The 25,218-nt window shown below is 36.2% G+C and overlaps 1 long non-coding RNA gene across 4 annotated transcripts in view; it reads left to right on the forward strand.

Moving 5' to 3' along the window:
- LOC102478895 (uncharacterized) overlaps nt 1–16,533 on the forward strand; it is a 58,709-nt gene extending 42,176 nt beyond the window's left edge. For all 4 annotated transcript variants that reach the window (XR_001370780.1, XR_335363.1, XR_335362.1 and 1 more), the window contains exon 3: nt 16,409–16,533. This is a non-coding gene — a long non-coding RNA (uncharacterized LOC102478895). The remainder of the gene's footprint in view (nt 1–16,408) is intronic.
- The last annotated feature ends 8,685 nt before the right edge of the window (nt 16,534–25,218 follow it).

Raw genomic sequence — 25,218 nt, forward strand, 5'->3', positions numbered from 1 at the left:
CATGTAGTTTTGAATGAAAGAGGGCAGACATTTAAATGGACAAACTGTTGGATTCTACTTATTAACAGGGTATCTGTGGTGTTATAAGTCTAAGAGGAGTAACCCTTGTTGGGAGTATGTGTGTTTGAGGGGTAGGGTGGCTGTGCTCATGTCCTAACTGTAGTAAAGTCTAAACATAGGTGATATGAGGGTACTCTGGGGAGCTAAAGATGTTCTAGTTTGAACTGGCTTTGGGTTAAATGTGCATGTCCATTTTAGGAAAATTCATCTAGCTAATCACCTAGCATGTTTAATGAGCACATGTAAGTGCATATTCGTTAAACCTTAATAAAGTAATTTCATAAATTCCATCAGGAAGAATGGTTCCAGGAAAATTGATTATCCATATTCCCTTAATCTACAACTAGCAGACATTCATGTTTCTCATATGTTAATTCAAATCTATTTGACTATACTAGAAAAATGACAAAGTATTAAATTACACTTTAAAGGAAACCATAAAATTAATTCTCTCAAAAATTAAAGGATACTATTCAATAACATGAGAGCATATAAAGGAAGTGACAATTTTTTATCAATAATATATTTGAATACATAATGTCAGAATAGTAAATTAATATATACAGGTCTAGGTTCTAATTTAGACTTGCATAATTACGAACAAGAATTTGGGGTTTCTGGATTTCTTAATATAAAAAATCTTTTTTAAATTAACATTTTTCTTACTATAAAAAAAATCTTATGAAATAAAAACTTACATATGGAAAATTTTGAACATCATACCATTATGAAGTTACAAGAATTTTCTTGGGCCTGTTAGGTGGCATTGTGGTTAAAGTGGTTGGATCGTTCCAGTGCTGGACTGGTGGGTTGAAAACACACCAGGAGTATGTGTGTGCATGCCCAAAACCCCAAGAGGAGAATGGAGTAGAAGGAAATGTGAGGTGGTTATCCTCACTGGGGAGTGCTTTCTCACTTTCTCTTTCTCTTTCTCTTTCTCTTTCTCTTTCTCTTTCTCTCTGTGTATCTCTCACAAAATGTGTTTGTCACACACATTTTGGCAAAGTTTGTTTGTTTCTTTTTTTAAATAATTATTTGATTAACTTTATTTATTTATTTTAATATCACCAGAGAGGGACAGAGTAAGAGAGAAAGAGAGAGAAAATGAGAGAGCAGGCTGCCAGGTCCAGGACTCAAACTGCGGTCAACCATGTGGGAGTCCAGTGCCCTTAACCACCATGCCACCTTCTGGCCCCAGTCTTTTTGCAAAATTTTAAAAGAAAGTATTTTCTCAGGGCCAGCAGGTGGTGTACTGTTTTAGGCGCTGAACTCCCACATGGCCGAGCATGGTTTGGGTCCCGGACTTGGTGGCTTGCTTTCTCACTTTTCTCCTGAGTGCACATGCCCTATAGCAAATTTAAAAAAGAAAAAAAGAATTTTCTCTCATCATTAAGATATGATAAATATGAATTGCTAGAAGAATATATGGCAAAGATAAATCAGTATTTATAATTTCATACTAAATTAAAGGCAATGCATCTTAAATATCCAACAGTAGTGAGTTAGATATGTAAATGACACTATTCCATCTGAGTAAATATAAAGGAACCACTCAGTTAATGTTTACAAAATTTTAAATAAAATGTAAATATTTAGGAAGTTTAGGTTAAAAATGAATTTTTAAAGTCTATTTATTTATTTATTTCATGAACAAGAGAGACAGAGAGGAGAGAGACATGCCTCCCCATACACACACACACACACACACACACACACACACGCCATGACCCACACCCAGCTTGTCAGTCAGGATGACCGGCATTAATATGTGGGCCGGGAATGTACGAAGGCTTCAGGACAGGAATGCAGGACCTTCCTATCTGGCCTCAGATTGCAGAGTGTTGCATTAGCACTACCACAGCTAGGCAGCTAATTAGAATTAAATTTTTTAATAAATTATGATTACAGAATTATATTGCATACAGTATAAACCACATCTGCAAAAAATACTTTTCAGAAATGTTCCAGAGGTAAACACCAGTTATTTCTGTCTGATGAACTCATTTATGATTCATTAATATATGACGATATAATATCCTGACAACATAAAAAAAAGTTAAACATATATTTTTTATTCTCTTCACAGTATTTTTTCATCTATGTTAAGAATTTAAATATTTTTAACATAGCTACTTTTTGTAGGAGAGTTTAACCTAGTAAATGTGTATTAAACACCTCTGTGTTTGTGCAATGAGGAATATAGAGGTTCCTAACACAATTATTTAGCCTCAAAGAGCATTTAAGTTTGTAGAATAGATTTGTTAAAAATCAAATGGTTGGTTTTATGGAAATGTTAGAAATGTTATTTAATTATTTCTGAAATATAATACAAAATAATAATATAATATAGATCTTTCTGAAATATAATACAAAATAATAATATAATCTAGGTCTTCTTTTCAAATAAACCACAAAGTATTATTTAATTAATCATAAGATAATTTTTAGAAATTCTTTGAAAAGTCAATTGTTTAATATGATTATGTAAACCTCTACAGCTATTCTCCGAGATAGTTAACATTAGGTGGCACTGTTTTCCTTTTGGAAAACTGAAAAACAACAACCAAAAATTTTAAAAAATAAAAAATAAAATAAAAACTGCATTTGAGTTGTTGGTCCATTACAGAGTGTAAAGTACTTACAAAGAGATCATTTAATTAAAAGGTGGCAGATGGTTTAGACATGTATTACCCATGCCAAATTTCACATACTATGTGTTCTATTCATGGTCATGTTAACATGTTATAAAAGGAGACTACATTTTATAGGTTATAAATTAAGCATTCAATGAACAGACATTAAATTATGTTTCTATCTGCTCATTCTGGTTTTATACAATTTGCAGAACTTTATCTAGCAAATCTGGAATCTTTCTAGTGGTGGTATTGGGGGAAATTTAGAAATTTAATGGAGTCACCAAGGTAGTGTTATATTAATATCTATATTGGTCATTATGCATTTGCCTTAGCATATAAAATCAGAAGTTTGTTGTCTGCTTGCTGCTTATTATTTCTCTTTGAAAGTTTTCATTATGCCTTTCCTTTTTTTTTGGTCTCATGCGTTTGCCAAACAGAGAGAGACAGAGACCCTGAGAGGGAAAGTGAGAAATCACCCCCTAGGCAGGGATGGCCACACTGCAATCCTTTTTTCCATCCTCCTCCTGGAATTTCAAGCATGCACATGTAAGCTCTTGGCATGATTTCTAAGCCACCAGGTCTAGGACTCGAGCCGTGGTTAGCCATGTGAGTCTAGTGACATCACCACTATGCCATCTGCTGGTCCCATGCCTTTTCGAATTTTATGTATGGGTTATGTATGTTATAAATGCAAGTTAAATAACACTTTGAAAGGCAGAAGTAATTTTTAAATATTTAAATGCCTTTCTGCAGCAAAAAGATGGGAAAACACATATACACACACATACACACACACACACACACACACAATGACATCATTAGCCAATTAACCACACATTAACAAGAAAAATTACTTTTATTTTTATTTTTACTGTTTTCTTCAATGTTTATCCTATCTTATCTGAGATGTTATAATCACTGTTTAAATTATCTTTCTACCGTTTTGTTTTTAGAAACCTCTACCTAAATGCCATGCTTTTCCTTCTAAAACAGGAATCTTCAAAGGTTTCTCATTTCTTATAATATATAATTTCTTCATTTGTAACTTGACCCCACCTATTACTAACTTGATTTGTAGCAGAGTCCCATTATTTTCTGTGTAACACCACCCGATTTACAGCTCCTGCGCATGTTTCTGACTCTTCTTCATTTCTACCTTTGCATGGACTGAGTATTCTCTACTTCTATATATTCCTCTTTCTCATCCCAGCAAACTCATACTTCTCTGTTAAAGCAAAAATCCACTCAATTGTCAACCTTTATGTTTTATTTATTTATGTTTTTACAGAGATTTTTGCTATAGCTCACGTGGGCTTGATGGAAGACAGAGAGAGACAGGGAGACAGAAAGTGAGAAAGCACCCCTCAGGAGGATGACCATGCCACAGTTTCTTCTCCTCCTGTCTCCTCTCAGGATTTTGGGCACATTCACAAATATGCCCAGCATGAGTTTAAGCCACTTGGTCTGGAACTTGAACCATGATTTAATATGTGGAAGTCCAATTAATATAACCACAAAGCCATCTGCTGGTCCCGGAAATTGTCAACTTTTACACTTATGTGCAAGCACTTCCTTTTCTATGCTATGACTGAGTTTCTTTAGTGCACATACGACGTTGTATGAATTTGCTCATGTATCATTCTCTCTTTAGCTTAAGATGACCTTGAAGGCAGAGATCATGTGCCCTCAGGAGGCTTAGGCTAATCACACATATGCAGTAGAGTATAATTGTGGGGAGCACAGTCCTAGCATTAGTTGTCTTTATTTTATTTTATTTTTTAATGATTTTTGCCATAGGGCACATGTGCTCACCAGTGGGGGCCAGAAAGTACCAAAGAAAAAGAGGGAGAGTGAGAAATAAGCCCAGAAGAGGGAGAGCTGCATAATCCCTTCTCCTCTCCAGATTTTGGGCACTCATGCACACATGCCTGGTGTGTTCGTCGATCCAAAGGGTCCAGGACTGGAACTACAGAGTTGGCCATGTAGGGTCCAGTTCCTCAAACACCATGCCATCCACTAGTCCACGATCCTCCTTTTAATCCCAGGTCAGCAGCTATTCACTGTGTGACCTCCAGCAAGTCATTTAACCTTCAGAGCACACATTTGTCATCTGTGAAGTGGTAATAGCAATAGGACCTAACTAATGGAAATTGAGATAAGTTAGAATTCATCAAAATTGTAGGTCAGGGCTTAGTTCATTATAAATGTTCAAAACTTATTGAATTTGATTAATGTAATAGATGATTTAAAATTGCTGATTGGAAATATAAGCTAACATTTGTGCCACTCCCCTGCAGTCACAAACAGTGGGAGAAAAAGTCATATATCAGAAATTATGACATTTGTTGCAAAACTTGAATGACGATTCTTGTCTTTAGGTGTGTTTATGGCCAATGTTGAATTAATCTTTTTTCTTTTTTTAACCTTTTGTTACAAAGCAAGTGGATTCTCTGGAGAGGTATAGTGAGAAGGAAAGAAGTCACCTCTAGGAGGGATGGCCATGCTACAATCCCTTCTCCTCCATTCTTCTCTCAGGATTTTGGGCACACATGCATACAAGGGCCAGTGTGATTTTTCAAGTCAGCAGGTCTGGGACCTAACCACTCCCATATGGGAGTATGGTGTCTAATTAACCATTCTGCCAATTGCTGGCCCCAATCAATAATATTTTTAAATTGAAAAAGTTTATATCAATATCAGGATCTTCTGTTTTTCTTTTTTTTTTCTTTCAAATAAATGTAGAGAAATTCGTCAACTTTGACCTTACAGTTTTCTAGTTGACAAAAATAGACTTGAACAGAATTATAGCAGACTTTTTTACATAGGATGTATGCTCACTTTCCTGCGGTCTCCACCCTTCCTTTTAATTCTCAGCACTGAGGCTGTCTGTTTTCACTTTAAACAGTTGATTACTAATTTTTAGAAAGTTTTATTGAGGTGGTACCAGCAGATGGCCTACTGGTTACATCACTGGACTCGCACATAGTCGAGGGCACTATGAGTCCCAGACATGGTGACTTAAAACTCATGGCAGGGGTATGTGTGTGCATGCTCAAGATCCCGAGAGCAGAATGGAAAAGAAGGAATTGAGGCATGGCCATGCCCCCAGAGGAGGATTTCTCACTTTCTGTCTCTCTTTTTCTCTGTCTCTCCGGTGAGTGCATGCACCCTATAGCAAAAAATCTCTCTTAAAAAAGAAGAAAGAAAAAAGTTGTATTGATGTATAATTCACACACTGAACAATTCATCTATTTTTTTAAAGTTGTTTCCTTCAAAAGAGATACAAACATAGAGACATGTACTCTCAACAAGGTCTCACAATGTGATCTGCTCTATTCCCTCAGCCCCAGTACTCAGGTTATTCAGTGAGCATCCATGTAGATCCAGCTTCACTTGAATCCCTAGTTGGACTAACTCATCCATTTAAAGTGAACAATTACATGGCTTTAGTATATTCATAGAGCTGTTCACTCATTATCATTATCAGCTTTAGAACATTTTCATTACCCTTTAAAAAAGTTCATACCTCATACCTGTCAACCTCAATCCTCCTAACTTCCATCAACCACTAGTCTATTTTGTCTCTATAGATTTGCCTCTTCTAGATACTTCACATACATTGAATCATGTAATATAGAGGCTTCTTTCACTTAGCACAGTGTTTTCAAGTTTATCCATGTTGTAGCTTGTATCAGTACTTTCTTGTGTTTTTTTATAGTCAAATATAGTTCTATTGTATGGATATACCACGTTGTTCTTATCTACCACTCAGATGATGGGCATTTGGCTTATTTTCAGGTTTGGGTATTAGGAACAAGTGCTATGAACATTAGTGTAAGCATTTTTGTGTGGACATAAGTTTTCATTCTCTTTCCTGAGAGTGGAATTATTGGGTTATAATGATAGCTATTTAATATATATATATGCATTTGATAAACTACCCAGGTTTTCTTTCAGAGGAGCTTCATCATTCCCACGACTGTTTGAGGGGTACAATTTCTCCACACTTTTTTATATCAACTGCCAGAGTGTATGTTCACTTATCAGAGAGTGACAGAGATGGGGGAAGGGGAAAAGCACCCCCACTAGGACATGGTCATTCAGCAATCTATTCACTTCCATGTCTTCATCCTGCCAGGGTTTGGAGCATTCAGGAACACATACCTTGAAAGCTTCTTAAGCCAGTGAGTCTAGAATTTGAAGTGGGTGGTCCTGTCCGTCATATGGGTTCTGACTCCCTTAACCATAAGGCCATGTGGCTGGTCCTCTCCATAATTCTTAACACTTGTTATTTTATGTCTATTTCATTCTAGCCAACCTATTGGGTGTGAATGTGAAGTGCTTTCTCATTGTAGTTTTAAATTGCATGTCCTTAATAACTATCAATGAGCATCATTTCTTGCATGTTAGCCATTAGCCTATTATACTGGGAGAAATGGTTATTCAAATCGATTGGCTGTTTTTAATTAGATCATTTGTCTTTTTATGGAATTTTTTTTTTGGAGGGAGATATTTTTGCTACAGGGCATGTACATGCACTGGAGAGACCAAGATGAGAGATGGAAAGCAAGAAATTACTCTACAGGGGAGATGGCCATGCTGCAATCTCTTTTCCTCCATTCTCCTCTTGGGATTTTGGGCACACACGCACATGCACCTGGTGTGAGTTTTAAGTCACTGGGTCCAGAACTCAAACCGTGGTGAACTACATGGGAGGCCAGTGACAAAACCATTACACCATCTGCTGGACCTTCTTTGTAGAATTTTAATATTAGTAGTTTCATATGTAATCTACATACCAATCCCTTATGAGATATATGATTTACAAAAGTATTCACGCATTCAGTGGGTTATATTTTCACTTTCTTGATGGTTTTATTTGAGGCACAACAGTCTCCAATTTTGATAATGGCCTTTTTTATCTCTGTCTCCCTCCTTTTCTTTCTTTGCTTTTCTTGCTTGCGCTTACAGCATCATGTATAAGAAGCCATTGTCTAATCCAATGTCATGAAGATTTACCCATGTTTTCTTCTTAGTGTATTGTTTTATCCTACATGAAAGTCTTTGATATTTTAAAACAATATTTGCATATAATGTATGTCTTTTTTAAGTGTGATACAGTTGCCTCAGAATCAAACATTATTTAAAATACTATTTTTTCCCTATTTAACTGTTTTGGAATCCTTTTGGAAAATAAGTTGACCCAAAATATCAGAGTTTATTTCAGGACAGTTAATCTTATTCCATTGATCTATATGTTTATCCATATCCCAATACCACACTGTCCTGATTACTGTAACTAAAGTTTTGAAATCATGAAGTATTCTTTGTTCTCCATTTTCAAGATTGCTTTGGTTATTTTGGGTTCCTCAAATTTCCATATGAATTTTAGTATCAGCTTGCAATTTCTGTGAAGAAAGAACTAACATCATCACAGTATTAAGTCTTCCAATCCAAAAATATGTGGTATCTTTCCATTTATTTAAATTCTTAAATTCCTTTCCACAGTAGTTCTGCATGCTTTTTCTCAAATTTATTCCTAGTTTATTTTTTTATGATTTGGTAAATCAGTTTTTCTAAACTTCATTTACTGTTGCTTATTGTTATCATATACAAATGCAATTCATTTTTAAATATTGAACATGTATCCTGCAACCTTGCTGAACTTGTTTATTAGCTCTAATATTTTTTGTCTGTTTCTTAGAAGTGATCATATCCAAGATCATCTCACCTGCAAATAGAATTTTATTTCTTCTTTTCCAATTGGGTTGCACTTTATGCATTTTCTTGCCTATTCACCCTGAATACAACTTCCAGAACAATGTTGAATTGAAGTGATTAATGGGAACATCATTGTCTTATTTCTGATTTTTAGGAAGTAGGTGGGTATATGCCCTTAAGTATATTAGCTGTGGGTGTTTGGTACATACTCTTTATGAGACTGAGGAAATGCCCTTCTAATCCCAGCGTTTCAACTTTTTTTTTTAAATCATAAAGGGTGCTTCATTTTGTCAAATAGATTTTCTGAACCTATTTGAGATGATCAGTTAATCCCTTATTAACTAATATAATAAAATATACTATTGATTAATGAATGCTGAATGTCATTTTTAATAGAAAGTTCAGAGGGAAGTAAGATATTTGTTATACCTATATGTCTACTAAAGGAAAAAATGTTATGCAAGTGTATATTTATTTCTAATAAAATGGGAAGAAATTATAAAAATGAGACACATCTGATAATTATATTTTATTTTATTTTTTTGATACCAAGCATCTCAGTATTACTCAGGCTGGCCTCAAACTCACAGTCCTTCTGTCTCCACCTCCCAAATCAGCTGTGAGACTATAAGTGTGCCTCACCATGCCCATTTCTAAATTTAATTCTAAGTTTTTAATGATCTATATTCTTTAGTGAAGAGCTACAGAGATCACAATGAAGACTTCAGTTCAGACTACACTGATTTCCTTTAGGACATGATTGGAATTTATATCAAAACAAGGGAGTATAAATAGCATGTCTAGATTTCAGCAGCATGTGTGTCATAATACTACACCGTACTTTTAAAGTAGTACAAACCAAAGGCCTGGGCCTTCACATGGATTATTAACACAGGACTAATAGATAATCAAGATAAAATGAAGTCATTAGAGTGGGTCCTAATCCAATATGACCGGAGTCTTTATGAAAAGGGAAAATTTAGGCCCAGCTTCAGTGGTATAGGTGTTAATATACTGAACAGAAGTGTTGAAAGCCACATGGCTGAACGTGAGTCTGGTTCCCTAGTTGACCTGAAAACATGCTGGGTATACATGCATCCAAGATCTTTTTTTATTTTTTATTTTTTAGAGAGCTATTTTTTTACTACAGGGCTCGTGTGCTTGCTAGAGTGATAAGACAGAAAGTAAAAAAATCACCCTCCAGGCAGGAAGGCCATGCCACAACCCCATCTCTTCCATTCTTCTCTTGGAGTCTTAGGCACACACATACACGACATGAATTTTAAGCTGTGGGGGTCTGAGACTCGAACCCTAGTGGAGTGGAGTCCAGCAATGTAATCGTTATGCTATCTGCTGGTCCCAACATCCAAGATCTTGAGAAGCTGGAAAACTGAGACACACATACATGTGTAGAAGTAGACAATGCAAAGACACAGGGAGAATGCCATTTATATGCCAAGAAATGCTTGAGGCTACCAAAGGCTGGTGGAGATGAATGGACCAGATTCTCCTTCACAGCCCTTGGAAGGAATCAGTCTTGTCAACACATTGATTTTGGACCTCTAGCTTCCAAAAGTGTGAGACAGTAAATTTCTGGTATTTAAAATATTTAGTTTATTGTCTTTTGTTATTGAAGTCCTAGAAAATGAACACAGTAGGACTTTGTGGTTAACTCTGAGAAGACTAGAGCCATTCATTCAATGAGTTATTTCATGGAGTGTTTGAAATCAGGTGTGAGTGCTCACACATACGCCTTTTCATGTGCCACATCGGTGCACATTGCCCAACAATGGACTGCCGCACTTTCTCTAGATGCCAGAATCTACTTTACCTAAGTACTCAGTACATGTGAGCTTATATGTGTGTGGGGAAGAAGGGGAAGAGTTGGTGTGTAATACATAATAAATGATTGCTGGGAGCACCCCTCTGCTAGTGACAGGAGATGATAACTAAATAATTTACCTCTTTCCACACTTGGAAAAGATAACGGAATCATGATCCAACCTGACTCCCTGAGTTCCCTAGCAGGATTAAGCTCCAATCACTCATGGTTTTAATTGGCTACTTAATTGATGCTTTATTAGCTGTCTTTTCCTCTTTCTCATTCCCTTCCTAGTAATCTTCGCCTTCAAATCAGCCACACTTCAAGTCTTTGTTCAGGGTCTGCTGTGGGAATACAGGCTAAACTAATTCATATTTTCTATATACTTACTACATTTTATCATAAGCTTCCGTGTCCTAGGAATTCTGTGATTAAGGCAGACCTTGTAGGCTAACCATTTGGTAAGACAGGCATTAAGATGAGTGAAAACTTGATAATGCAATTACACTTGTCTTAATTAGACTGGGGTTGAGTTGTGGGACAGGAGGGCAGAAAAGCCTTACTCGAGGAAGTGATTAAACAATTTGCATTTTCTCATGTCTAAACCATTTTTTTCCTCGTTTTTTTCTTTCTCTGTCTTGCACATGTGTATTTTTCTATGTCACTACTTTGCTTAGAACATTTTTCTTAGGCATGATGTCCCACTCAAATACTTGCCCCAACTCCTTTGGCTTGTATCATCTCAACAGAAAGAAAACCATTCCTCTTCAGTATTTCTCAACAAGGCTTACCAATACACGGGCAGGAAGTTGGTAGACACTGACTGACCTGACTCAAATCACATGTGTTGGAAGAATAGTTGATGCAGTATAGATAAGATCAACATCTATTATTTCACTTTTTGAGTTAATGAAGAAGTAACTATGGCAGAGTTAGACTTACGCAGGAGCACCTTTGTACATTCTTTCCTCTACAGAACATTGCATTTTCTCAAGATGCCAAATACCCTATCATGGTTATAGGTTTTATTATCATCTATGAAAGACAGCACAAGGTTATAATAATAATTAATAGAATTCATAAGCTCCTCCTACTGTTAGCCATCCAGTGTGTGTGTCATGCAGTATATTAAGCCAATTGAGAAAAATCACTCTCCTCACAACAGTATTTCCAGTACCTGAAATGATTAAAACAAGAAGTTCTGGGAAAAACTGCATATTTTATTTGAAAATACCTTGTTTGTTTTTTTTTTCTTTTTTTTGAAGAGGTTTTTGCTATAAGGCACATGTGCTCGCCAGACAGACAGAGAGAGACAGAGAGACAGAAAGCAAGAAATCACCCCCCAAGGGGGATGGCCACACCGCAATCCCTTCTCCTCCATTCTCCTCTCAGGATTCTGGGCACGTATGCACACGCGCCTGGTGTTAGTTTAAGCCACCGGGTCCGAGACTCAAACTGCAGTCAACTACGTGGGAGTCCAGCGACATAGTCATTACACTAACTGCTAGTCCCAAAATAGCTTGTTTTAAAGTGTACAGAAACTTTAGGTTCTCATTTGTTCCTATTTCATTAAATATGTATTTTCAGTCAGGTATATTGGTTGATGGGTGAAGCCCGACTAAATAATTATGTACTTTTCCCTGCAGATCTGATTTTGAGTAGAGTCCTCTGGAGAGTTCTTTGATTCTAGGTAAACAGCTCATCACTGAACAATTCATCATTCATTTTGAATTTTCTCTTGCTGTGTCTTTTTCTGTGACAAAATTGTTATTTAATAAATTGCCGTGAAACTAGCAGGAAGGGCTTGGTTCTGGTGTTTTCCACCTATGTGAGAATGATAAAATCACTCTTAACTTTATGCAGATATTAATTACTTTTACTGTGATATTCCTCATAACTGGACTTCTAACTTTTTCTGGAATATTTGTATGTCCCACTATTGCCTTGACTGAACCCTCTAGTCTTGATCTCATTTTCTTTTTATGCAAGGTAGTTAGTGTTATTTTACCAATAATTGCTAACATCATCAATATCGTACCTATGTGATAAAGACAGAAATCTCAAAATAAATTTTAATTTTATCCTGTCTCTCATTTAATATAATGTATATCAATAAGCCCCACAATTTTTGCTGCGTGGAGGTCTCATGAATCTTCTCTGCCATTTTTTTCTGATAAAGACATTCTCTTTCTCTTCCTCACCACATATACACACACAAATATATACTTAAATCACGTATCGTAAAGCCCTCTGAGAATTATTTCATTGCTTTTAGGTAAACAATTCATCACTGGAAAACTTTCCCTTCATGCTGAATTTTCTCTTCGTATTTTTATCTATTAGAAATTAGTATTCAAGGGGCCAGCAGGTGGCATGGTGGTTAAAGGTGCTGGATTCCCACATGGCCGACTACAGTTTGAATCCCGGACCTGGTGCCTTGCTTTCTCACTTTCCCTTTCTCTTTCTGTCTCTCTCTGGTCAAATTAAAAAATGATAATAACAAATAGAATTGAATAAACAAATAATTCTTAAAAAAATTTAAAAAGGAAATTAGTATTCAATAAACTGACCAAAGACTAGTAAGAAGAAAAACTTGATTCTAGTGTTTTCCAGCTGTGTGAGGATTATTTTATACATATATAATGTTGTCCTGACCCGAGGGACAGACGAACAGGTTTCCTGAGGGAAGGAGTGAGAGACGGGATGAGTGGCATGGAGATGATACATGCAGTGTTACAACACGGAGACGACACAGTGTCTTCAGGGTCACCCGTTTATTGTGAGCAGCACGGTACAGCACGGAAACTACGCAGTGTTACAACTCCTCAGGGTCGCATTGTCTATTGTGAGTAGCACAGCGACAACGTGGTGGCACAGCTCTTCAGGGTCGTCCAGAGACGACAGGGTGTTACAACTCTTCAGGGTCTTCTGGGTCATCTGTGTGATTGTGGGCCAGGGATCATTGTTATATACATGCTGGTGGGCCGTGATTGGTTTTAAAAGGTGGGTTATGATTGGTTCCTTTGTGGACCAATCATGAGGTGCCGGATATGCAAATCTGAGGGATTCTAGTGGCCAATCAGAGTATGGTTTTGCAGGTGAGGTTTTTGAAGGGGGACCAATCATGGCTTTTGGCATTGGTAATTGTTTGTGTTCTGAGAAACCGGAACCTAATGATCTTGGCAGACTCGCTGGTGCACAGCCTCACACATAATGTGTTTTTTATGTATTTGTTATATCATATACATAAATATTAAATGTATTTGATGTATTAGTGATTATATATGATATATTAGTGATCATATATTACTGTACATGTACAGTGTGTTTATTATGTGTTTGGTATGTTATATACATAAGTATTATATGTATTTGATATAGTAATGATTTTCATATAATTGCTTCCTAAATGCAATTATCGACACTCACCAAAAGTACATAAGTAAATTTTTTTAACTCTTTATTTTGAAAAAGAATGTAAACTTACAAAAAGTTGGAAAAATAATGTAGAAACTTAAACTATGCCTTCTACCCAGCCTACCCTACCCTAATGTTGATATCATGCATTATCATAGTACAATTATTAAAGCTAAGAAATTTATATTAGTACAAGTCTATTAACTAACTTTCAGACTTTACTTGGTCTTTGTCAATATTCCCATTAATAATATCTTCCGTCTGTTTCAGAATTCTGTCTGGGATCTCACATTGCGTTTAGTTGTCATGTCTCTTTAGTCTCCTTCAGTCTATGACAGTTCCTCGGTTCCATCTTTCATGACTGACAGTTTTGAAGTGTATTTGTCAGTTATGTTGTAGAGTGTCCCTGCCTTTGGGTTTGCTTGGTGTTTTCTCATGTAGATTGAAGTTGTGCATTTTTAGCATATCACACACATGATAGGCTCTTCTCATTATAGCATACTAATATTAGATAATTCCAATATGTTATAATAACCAATCATGTTAATTTCAGTGATTTGTTAAAGGGATCTCTTTCTTCAATCAATGTTACTATTTTTCTCCATCATAATTAACATATATCTTGGGGAATATAGTTTGTGACCATGCAAATATGCAATTTTTCCTCAACAATCCCACTGAGTTTGACTTTATTAGTGTCTCTTGCCTGCAAGTTATCACTGTGATGTTCTTAGTGTAATTTTTTTCCTCTACATTCATTCCATATATAACAACATAAATTCTTTGTTAAGGAAGAGCTGTTTTTCCTCTCCATTTATTCATTCTATCATATACATATATATATAATATCACACACACACACACACACACACACACACACACACACAAACATGAGATAAAAGCTTGCTTTTTGTTTTTTTTTTCACTATTAGTATAGACTCATGGCTTTTTTGTCCTGTGTGTTAGAAACCAATATCATCATTACTTTGGAGTTGCTGCTTTTGACAGATTATTCCAGCTTTGGCAATTGAGCTTCCTAACTTTGGTTCGTGTGTCCTTTTGACATATCCCTATCTTTTATTTTGGTATCACAATATTCTCCAGGATTATTACTTTTTTTCTCTCTTCTGACCCCTAGAAACAACTGCTTCTCAAAGGAGCCTTGGCTCATTTTACTTGAGAAATTTGGAAACCAGTGGCTGGGTTGCCATTGTATCTAGACACACTCAGAAGCAAACGTTTGTACGTCTTCCTTGCCCTTTGTCATATTGTTTATTCAAAATACTATTTTTCAAAATAACTTGGATTGCATTTTACTTCCTTTCTTCCTTCAGTGTGGTTACAAGGATAAAAGTACAAAATAGCTATTTATCATTAATATTCTATTTGGGGTAAGATGGTTGTTTTTTAAAAGTTATATGTATTAATTTTTTTATGTTCTACTGATCTCTAACTTTTGACATATGCATAGCGGCAAACCTTCATGATGCAGAATAGTTTCATCACCTCAAAAATTCCCTTGAGCTCTGAAAAAATCACTAATTTCCTTTCAATTCCTATAGTTTTTGTCTTTTACAGGATATCTTATAAACGAAATCACACAATATACTGTCCAAGTGTTTGGTGTCTTTCATTCAGCAAAATACATGCACATGCTTTGTATCTAACCATCTTAAAGATGTGAAACAGCATCTCAATTTATATTTTGCTAATGACCATTTATGTTGTACATCATCTCATATGTTTCTTCAATATTCATGCATTTTATATGTTAATGCATTTGTTTAAATCTTTTTGCATTTTTTAAAAGTTTTTGTTAACTCCACACATTCCCTGGAGAGAGAGAGAGAACTCCCCATTCCAGAGGGGTATGACCACACCCTAGTTCTTTCTCATTCTCGTTTTGGGATTTTGGGTTTGCATGTACACACACCTCCAGTGTTTTACAAATGCCAATTCTGGGATTCAAACTATGCAGTCAGCCATGGGGAATCCAGCTGACTTAACCTCCATGCCACCAGCTAGTCCTGTTATTTTTTTCTTATGGTTGGGATTTTAGTGTTATTTATGTATATTGGAAATCAGTCTTCTCTAAGAAATGTGACTTTATATATTTTATCTCTGCCTATAGATTTTGGTTGTATTCTCTTAATATTTTTCACAGAAGAAAAGGTTTTAATACTTACAAACTATAACTACAATACTTTTGAACCAAGCTTTAGTGCTATATGTCAAAATACATTGCTTAATTCAAGGTCACAAGTATATTTCCTGTTTTCTTTGAGAAGATTTGTGGTTTTAAATTTCATATTTAGATTTTATTGAGAAGTAATTCTCTCTCATATTTATAACCATCTTATCATTTGAATAAAGGCACTAACAGTCAATAAGGATAAGATCACATAAAAATATGGATGATAGATGGGACCAGCAGTTAGCGTAATGGCTATGTCGCTGGACTCCCACGTAGTCGACCGTGGTTCGAGTCCCAGACCCGGTGGCTTAAACTCACGCCAGGCACATGTGTGTGCGCGTCCAAGATCCCAAGAGGAGAATGGAGGAGAGGGGATTGGGTGTGATCATTCCCCCTGGGGGAGTGATTTCTCACTTTCTGTCTCTCTGTCTCTCTCTGTCTGGCAAGCGCACGTGCCCTATGGCAAAAACCTCTCAAAAAAAAAATATATATATATATGGATGAAAGAGTGAATAAAATTGAAAGAGCCTGTCAATAGTCATGTCTTTCTGGTCCCAGATCTGAAGCCTAAGAGAAAGAAGACATAAGATAAAGGGGAAAAAAAAATTCTTAGAAGTCAGAAAGAAAGAATGATGGAGAAGAAAACATGTTTTTACTGGGAATAATGAAGACAAGTTTCCCTCAGCACATAAAATGAAAAGGAAAAATCTTACATTTGCTGTGGCTGTGGAACTTCCTGGTGGAACAGCCAATAAAAATGGCAAAGTCTAAAGAGAAACGAATTGTGTGATATGAAAAGAGCCTCTCAGGACTAGCTGTGGTCCCTTAAAAATGCCTACGATGCATTTTTGCATCACGATGACGCAGAAAAACCAGAGTGCTATGCAACCCGAAAGGCTTCATTGAGCAGAAGGATACATGACCTAGCACAGCTCGGTGCCACAGAAAATGCACACTTCTGGGGTCAAGATCATTTTATTTTAGGGCTTAGGATCCTGGAACAAGTGGTCAAAGGTGCTTCCACAATAATAGAAATGAATTTTCATGTAAAGACTACATGAAAATTAGTATCTAAAGTTGAGTTTGTAGTTGTGCTTTACACATGTTCTGATTGCCTCAGGTCTGTAACACAAGGCATTATAAACTTTTGTGTCTTTCTTTCTATACCATGCCTCAAAAAGTTATCTTTCCTTGAATACGGAAATGTGACTTTTCCAGTTTTTTTTTTTTTTTTTTTTTTTGAAGAGGTTTTTGCTATAGGGCGCGTGTACTCGCCAGGCAGACAGAGACAGAGACAGAAAGAGAGAAATCACCCCCCAGGGGGGATGGCAATTCCTCAATCCCTTCTCCATTCTCCTCTTGGGATCTTGGGCACACACGCACACGCACCCAAGTGAGTTTAAGCCACCGAGTCCGGGACTCTAACCGTGGTCGACTACAAGGGAGTCCAGTGACATAGCCATTACACTAACTGCTGGTCCCCTCCAGTTTTTACTTAGCACCTGGAGCTTTACGTGGCTCATATAAAGCACAAAATTATATAAGTTGAATGAATGATGTCTGCGAAAGGGTTTCTGAGCTGAGTGTTTTGTCAAAATGTCATTCTTTTAGCAATTCAAAAAAACTATTATTACAAAGTAGTACTTTATTTTTGTAATTACTTTCGTCAAATAGCTTATGCTACTTTCCTCAAATGGGCAACATTAGAGATCAGTTTTTGAAAATATAATATCTTTAACTGAAATATTTCCTACATAATAAGGTTTAATGTTTAAGAGGATTTGGGGATTATTTAATAGTAAAAAAAACAAAAAGCAAATTTTGATCTCACTCATATTTACCTAATGCAAGTTGTTAAGGAGCTAAATTGTTATGAGGAAATCTTTGTCATTGTTTTCTATTCAAGAATACTTGTGTGGACTGTGCATTTGATGTTTCTTCTTTTCATTTGCTACTTGCTACATAAGTTTATAATTACAAGGCTCTTTTCCTGAGAAAGGAAAGCAATTAAAAATAATATTAAGTATCAATTTATGCAACAACATTCAATAAATGATATCTAAATTGATTTTGATGCAACAAATTATGAGACTATAAAAATATTAACTATAAATTGAGAAAAAAGGAGCCTGAATTCATTAAGAAATTCACAATGAAAACATATCAGAGGCTAGTTGGTGGTACACTGGTAATGCACTTGGACCCACATAGACCTGTCCATCCAGAAACAATGCCTGATTGTAACTATATCTGTCTGTAATTTGCGAGCTGGCAACTTTATGGAAGGTTTGGAGGCAGTGATATGGTTTATATCCCAAACTGAATAGATTTCTGACAGCCCATTGGTTCAGTCTTCTTGCTCTAGCACAAATCTCTCCCTGCAGCAGTTGTAGCTAAATCCAGCCCCCTAGAATGGATAGACTGCAGTACCAAAGGCATTCTAGTCTATTCTGTACCCCTTTACTTTGAAACATAACATTCTCTGGTCTCCTAACACTTTTCCCTGGGTATCTGGGAAGAGACGGGGCCTATGTGTTGCAATGGACAGTCGTTCTACCCATCAGCCACATTCCATCTCGTTAAAATATCTTGCTTTTGCTTCCCCAAAACGATACTTTTTTACACTAAGTCCTTCTGGGATAGCAATTCTATTCTGCTATTGATTGATTCAAATATGGGATACAGAAACCACCCAATTCAGATTGGTTGAATCCAAAAAATCCTATGAGAAGCTTTTTAAACTTTCAAGGAATCATATCGTATCTTTTTTGCTGGACTTGATCCTAGAAGAGTATACTTCTAGAATTTGTCTTTCAGTGTACTTAAAATCAATTGAGAGGTGATATCCAAGAAGGGAACCAGCTTGGTAGACAAGAAAAAAAAAATATTCTGGAATATTGTTTACATCTTCCTCAAACTGCATAAAGCTATTTAATGGTTCTAATTTTTGCTGTTTTTTAGGAACATAGTTCATCTATTATTGGCATAAAACCATTTTCTTCTTTTTAGAGAAATTTTTGTTCTAGGCTGCTTATGCTCGCAAGAGAGACAGAGAAAGACAGAGAGACAGAAAGCAAGACATCCCCGCCCCCCCCCCAGAGGGGAAATCTGTGTCACAAACCCTTCTCCTCCATTCTCCTCTTGGGATTTTGGGGACACATGCACACACACCTGGCATGAGTTTTAAGCCACTAGGTCTGGGACTTGAACCACGGTCAACTACATGGGAGTCTAGCAATGTAACCATTATGCCATCTGCTGGCCCTGGCATAAAACAATTTCAGTTAGCCTTTCCTTTTACTTTTTCCCCTTTATTCACCATAGAGTGTGTGTGCATGTGAGAAAGAGAGAGAGAAAATCAAAGATAAGAGTATCCTCCACAGAGTCTGGACATGCCATGATCCCCTTCCTCCAGTCCTCTAGCCTATTGAACTTAAGGCAATGGTGTGTGTCCAGCACATTTTGGTACAAGTGGCCTGGGGATTAGAAACTAAGGTCACCATGTGGGATCCAGCTTCCCTTGAGCAACACGTCACAACTGCGTGACCTAGCCAGCCCAATTTTAGTTAGCTTTTCTATCAGTTGTTCAGAAACATGCAAAACTAGAAACGGTCTCATGAACTATTAGTCTGAAATTTGTCTATGCAAGCAAAATAGAATCTCTCAGGTAGTCACTTCTTGAGTTTTCAAAAAATAGTGCCAAAGAAGTACACATATTAATGCACAAAAATGTGCATTCATTTGTATTGCTCTCTGATTCAATTGACTATCACATATTCAACATTTGGATTATAAAACATTAAGTGAAAAATTATATTAAGTAATATACTTTTGTTTTATACTTGATGATACAGATGATATAAATTGAATTTCAAATATAAAAGGTATGGTGTATTGCAGAGAGAATGATCTGCTAAAAAGAGTGACAAAATATACTGGGCTAAATTGCTTAATAACCTGCTTTTTTTTCACGGAGCCATCATATCTATACTACATTATTTTCTTACTTTCCAAGTTGTACAGATAAATCTTTGTTGAGTTACTTCTCCATCCTCTCTTATGTAGTTCCATGAAAAAGGGTAAGGGAAATGGTGAGGCCATTGAACACTTTAAAGTGTGTTCAACCATGGCTTGCTCTAATATTTGAAAAAGCAGACGGTATATATTAAAATAATAGTCAAAGAATAAATACAGAGAATAAATACAAAGATATTGCCAATGTCCTTTAATTGTCCTTGAAACCTTTCTGTATTTGAACTTTCCAGGAGGATAGCGGTCAGAAAGGGCATAGTATGATATATACTAATCTGGAATCTACTTTCACATTGGTTTCCAGCTACACCTAAATTATCTTTTCTGTTTTTCTCTGCCACCTTTTCACTGATCTTAAGTCATCTCTCCCTATTCTCAAATTCAAGGGTGATATTTGAAATTTCAACCTGATTATATCTGCACATCTATTACCTGCCCAAAACAATAGTTTACTAAATTCTGTGAACACTGAGCTTCATTTAGGAATGTTGCTGTGTTTATACAAACATTTTCTTTCTCTAGGGAATTTCTTAATGCTGTAAGTAATGTGCTATTCCTCTCTCTATATTTATCATCTTCTTAATTTCTTAATAGTTTTCTTAAGATTTTTCACACGTCCTCTCATTCTCAGCTTCAAGTTTTATTATGGCAAAAGTTAAAGAAAAAAACTTGAGATACAATTTCCATAAAAAGCTGATTCAACTGAATTATTTGAAAAGAAAAAGCCTCCTAAAACCTGTAAGAATGTGTGTATGTGTACCATATAGTGGTAGATATATAGTATGATATATGCATACTGCTTATAAATAATCTATTTAACAATTTAAATACCTCAGTCTTTCAGTAGAAACAAGTTATTAAAACTTACTATGAAATTGTTTTTTCAACATTTATCTCCCAAGTTAACAATAGGCTTGATATTTCCTTTTACATTTGATTTAAAGACTGTACAGTATAAAAAAAATCTGAAAATCATCTTGACAAAACTTAAATATGGTAGAATATTAATAAAATATGTTATCTAGTCATGACTTGCTCTTTCATTGGTGTGGAAGAAATGGTTTTTCTCAATGGCCATTCCTTTTGACTACAAGCTTTAAAATGTTGTTAAAAAAACAGATACATGGGGACCAGCAGTTAGAATAATGGCTATGTCGCTGGACTCCCACATAGTCGACCTTGGTTCGAGTCCCGGACTGGCGGCTTAAACTCACGCTGGGTGTGTGTGTGTGTGTGTGTGTGCCCAAGGTCCCAAGAGGAGAATGGAGAAGGGATTGCGGTGTGGCCATCCCCCTGGGGGGGTGATTTCTCGCTTTCTGTCTCTCTGTATCTCTCTGTCTTTCTGGTGAGCGCATGCGCCCTATAGCAAAAAACTCTCCATAAAAACAAAAAAACAAAACAAAACAAAACAAAAACCAGATACAAAATATAAGAAACAAAAATCAGATCCTTAACAGAGTTTGAATACATTAGAGACTGATAAAACCCTGCTGCAGACTTGCACTGTGGAGGCTACTGGACTAGAAGGCTTTAAATTAGTGATGGCCAATCAACTCCTATAAAATATTTCTTAGAAGATCTAGCCTCCGGTTTTGAATAGAGACAAGTTGAATTAAAACACATTCTGTGGACAGACTTCTGGGTCTGAGGTATGCCAAACTCAGCTTAATAAACACACCTGATTTAAATTTATGAGAATTAAATATGAAGTTTATTTATGACTGTGTAATGGATGTTTTGCAGAAACCATTTTTACATGAACAATATTTTATTTTCCACAGTAAAAGGAGTGTGAAGTGAAAGAAAGAATGCTTTATTTTATATGTGCTTTTCTGCCCTTTCCTGTTTGAATCTGGAATGCTATTTTTCATTACACATTATTGTCTTAAGTGAAGAGAAAGATGCTGAATTAAAATGGAGAGGGGAATGTTTGTTAGTTCCACAGCATCTCAAAGTGAGCTTAAGAAACATCATATTGTGGGACCAGCAGTTGGCGTAATGGCTATGTCACTGGACTTCCATGTGATCAACCGCGGTTCATGTCCCAGACACAGTGGCTTGAATTCATGCCAGGTGTGTGTGCATGCGTGCCCAAGATCCCGAGAGAATGGAGGAGAAGGGATTGCGGTGTGGCCATTTTCCTTGGGGTTGATTTCTCACTTTCTGTCTCTCTGTCTTTCTGGTGAGTGCATGTGCCCTATAGCAAAAACCTCACCAAGAAAAAAAGAAAAAAAAAAAAGAATCATCATATTGGAAAATTTCATCTTTCAATTAAAAATAATTTTTAAACAATCAAATTGACATGTAAGTATTGTTAGATCAAAATTATATAATTATATAATATTTGTATAAGGATCATGTATATAAACATACAGAGATGAGTATATTACACATATCACATGCACATACTCACATACACATACACCTCATTCAATAATGATCATTTCCCCACAACCTAGCATCTAGGACTTTAAACTTTTTCTGTGTTTTATCATTAACTATTTAATGCATACAAAATACTATACTTAAAGTATACACAATGTATAAAAAAATCTTAAGAAAATTTTCAGTATACCTACTACCCAGTTTAGGAAGTAAAACATTATCAAATACTTCATTTTTCTCCCCATAAAATATCTTCTTACCCAATAGGTATTCATCATCATGAAATTTTGTTTAATATTTCTGTGCATGTGCATGTGTGTGTGTGGTTTTAGTATATATGTATGAATCTCTAAACAAAATATTCTAAACAATTTTGTAGTCTTATTATTTGCTTGTGTTGAACATTTCAAGGCATGCATAATCATGTACTTATTTAATTAGATATGCTTCAATTAGTGATTCTTTTTCATAATCAATTTTATGTTTCTAGGACTCACTCATGTTGGATACAGCTACTGTTCTTTCATTTTCACTGACGTGTAACATTTCCTTTTAGAATATACCACAACAATATTTATTGATTTTTTTTAGGTTTATTTATTTATTTTGAGAGAGAAAAGAGACAAAGATAGAGAGACAGGGGAAAGAGAAACAGGGAAACTTGACAGGATCTTGCCATATCATGATCCTCTGCCTGGCCTTCCAGCCAACTAAGATCATGGGCAAGCATTGAGGCACACCCCCTAGGACACCCAGCACTTCCAGTTTGACCAGAGCTCTGAATCCTCTATGAGAACAATGTTTCCTTTGTTGCCCTTCAACCATATGACCAGACTTTCCCATTTTGCCTTTTTATGAGGGGAGAGTACATTAATTTGCATTTCCTTGATTTTGTGAAGTTAATCTTCCATGATTCTGGCCTATTTGTATTTTTCCTTCTGTGAAATACTCGTTTATACATATTTCTAATTATAAGTTTGTCCTTTTTTATTTCTAAGAATTGTTATTTTTTGATACTAATATGTGTTCATTTCCCATACTGCAAGCACCTTCTCCCAGTTAATGGTTGCATTTTTCTTTTAGTTTCTGATGTCATCTGATCACCCTTCATTCAAACTCTCACAGGAATCCAGTAGGACTAGAGATTTTAAGGCTATATCAATGATGCTGTCAAACTCTGGAGCAGAAATAGGAACTGCACAGGACAAGGAAGAGTCTGCCTAATGCCTTCAGTCTCCTGTTGGCGCTTCCTATTAGATGCAACTAATGGGACAGCAGAGGTCCAGGGACACTGGGTGGTGACATTAACAGGGATTAGACACTGACAGAGTGGAACAAAAAGTGAATCTGGAGTGAGTACAGGATGTGCTCCAAGAAGAAATAGCTTATAGGTCAAACAGTAGGATCAGATATGAAGTGACAGACTATAAATAGATGTGATGTATTTAGGGTGAAAGCTCAGACGAACAGGTGGCACAGTGGTTAAGGCCATGTGGTCAACCATGGTTTGAGTCTTGGACCCAGAGGTTTGAAACTCACACGGGGTGCATATGCGTGAGTACCTAGATGGACAGAATACAAATATGTTAACTCACTAATAGAAGAATACTCACTTGTTACAAAGGATCAATATATCATCAGAGTACTTCTTGTTGTTCCTATTCATTTTGGGGGAAGTTTCTTGAAATTTAGACTTGAATATGACATACAGAAATTTATAAAATACTAAAACTTTGTAAAATTGATATTTAGGAGGAATATCAGAATATTATGGAAGTGTCTATACTAGAATGGGTTTCTAAATAAATGGCGGTATCAAGCATTTGACTATGTTTTGTTTTGTGCCCCCTTTAAGGAAGAGATAATGAAGACTGCATTAGCAGGGACTGGCATATTTAAGAGGCTCAGTTGTGAATATAATGCATGTCAAGATTCATGATCATTAGTGATGATGTATAATTTTGCAATGACAGAAACCAGGAGGCAGCATTTTAATCAAAGTAAGACTGACATTTTCTTCAATGGGAAGCTCTGTTAATGTGCCTATTCCGAAACCTTTACACACAGAGGTGGTAGCCTCCATTGTATGCCTCATTCAATTCATCTCACTGGCCTTTGCAAAAACCACATGGATAATGGTGAGATCACAATTTACTGCCATAAACTTAAAAAGGTATTTGTCCTAATCATAGATCCTGTGTCAGATCTGTGATTATATTTATTCCTGGCGAAGAGCAACACATCCTCTGGCACTTGGTAAGAAGCCATTGATTTGACAAAGCCTTTTGCTAAATACCCTTCATTTAGACAGGTCTTAAGGAATTCACTTTTACCTGGCAAAGGCAGTAGTATACTTTTATTGTCTTTCTTCCAGACTATGTTAACTTCCTGCTTTCTGCTGTAATGTGTTCCAGTGAATTCTACCATTTAATGTACATTTAAATTTTCTGGAGATTTTGCTAAAATGAAAATATAGATTCTGAATTAAGAGTTCTGGGGTAGAACCTGAGATTTAAAATTTCTAACAGTTTCCCTAATGATAGTAATATTACTTAACAAAGGGATATACAGAGATCTTGACAACTGGGAATATAGCAACCTGGTGCTCTAGATTTCTAATACTAGATTATCAGAAAAGTCATGGGAACCAGCAGTTAGCATAATGGCTATGTCGCTGGACTCCCACGTCCACGACCACGGTTCGCGTCCCGGACCTGGTGGCTTAAAACTCACGCTGGGCGCGTGTGCGTGCGTGCCCAGGATCCCGAGAGGAGAATGGAGGAGAAGGGATTGCGGCGTGACCATCATCTCTGGGAGGTGATTTCTCACTTTCTGTCTCTATGTCTCTTTCTGTCTGTCTGGTGAGCGCACGTGCCCTATAGCAAAAAAAACCTCTCCAAAAAAAAAAAAAAAAAAAAAAAACTCATGACACATTTTTTCTATGTTTTTCA

The sequence above is a fragment of the Tupaia chinensis genome, unplaced genomic scaffold, assembly GCF_000334495.1.
Source record: "Tupaia chinensis unplaced genomic scaffold, TupChi_1.0 Scaffold000399_1, whole genome shotgun sequence".
Classification (NCBI taxonomy): Eukaryota; Metazoa; Chordata; class Mammalia; order Scandentia; family Tupaiidae; genus Tupaia; species Tupaia belangeri.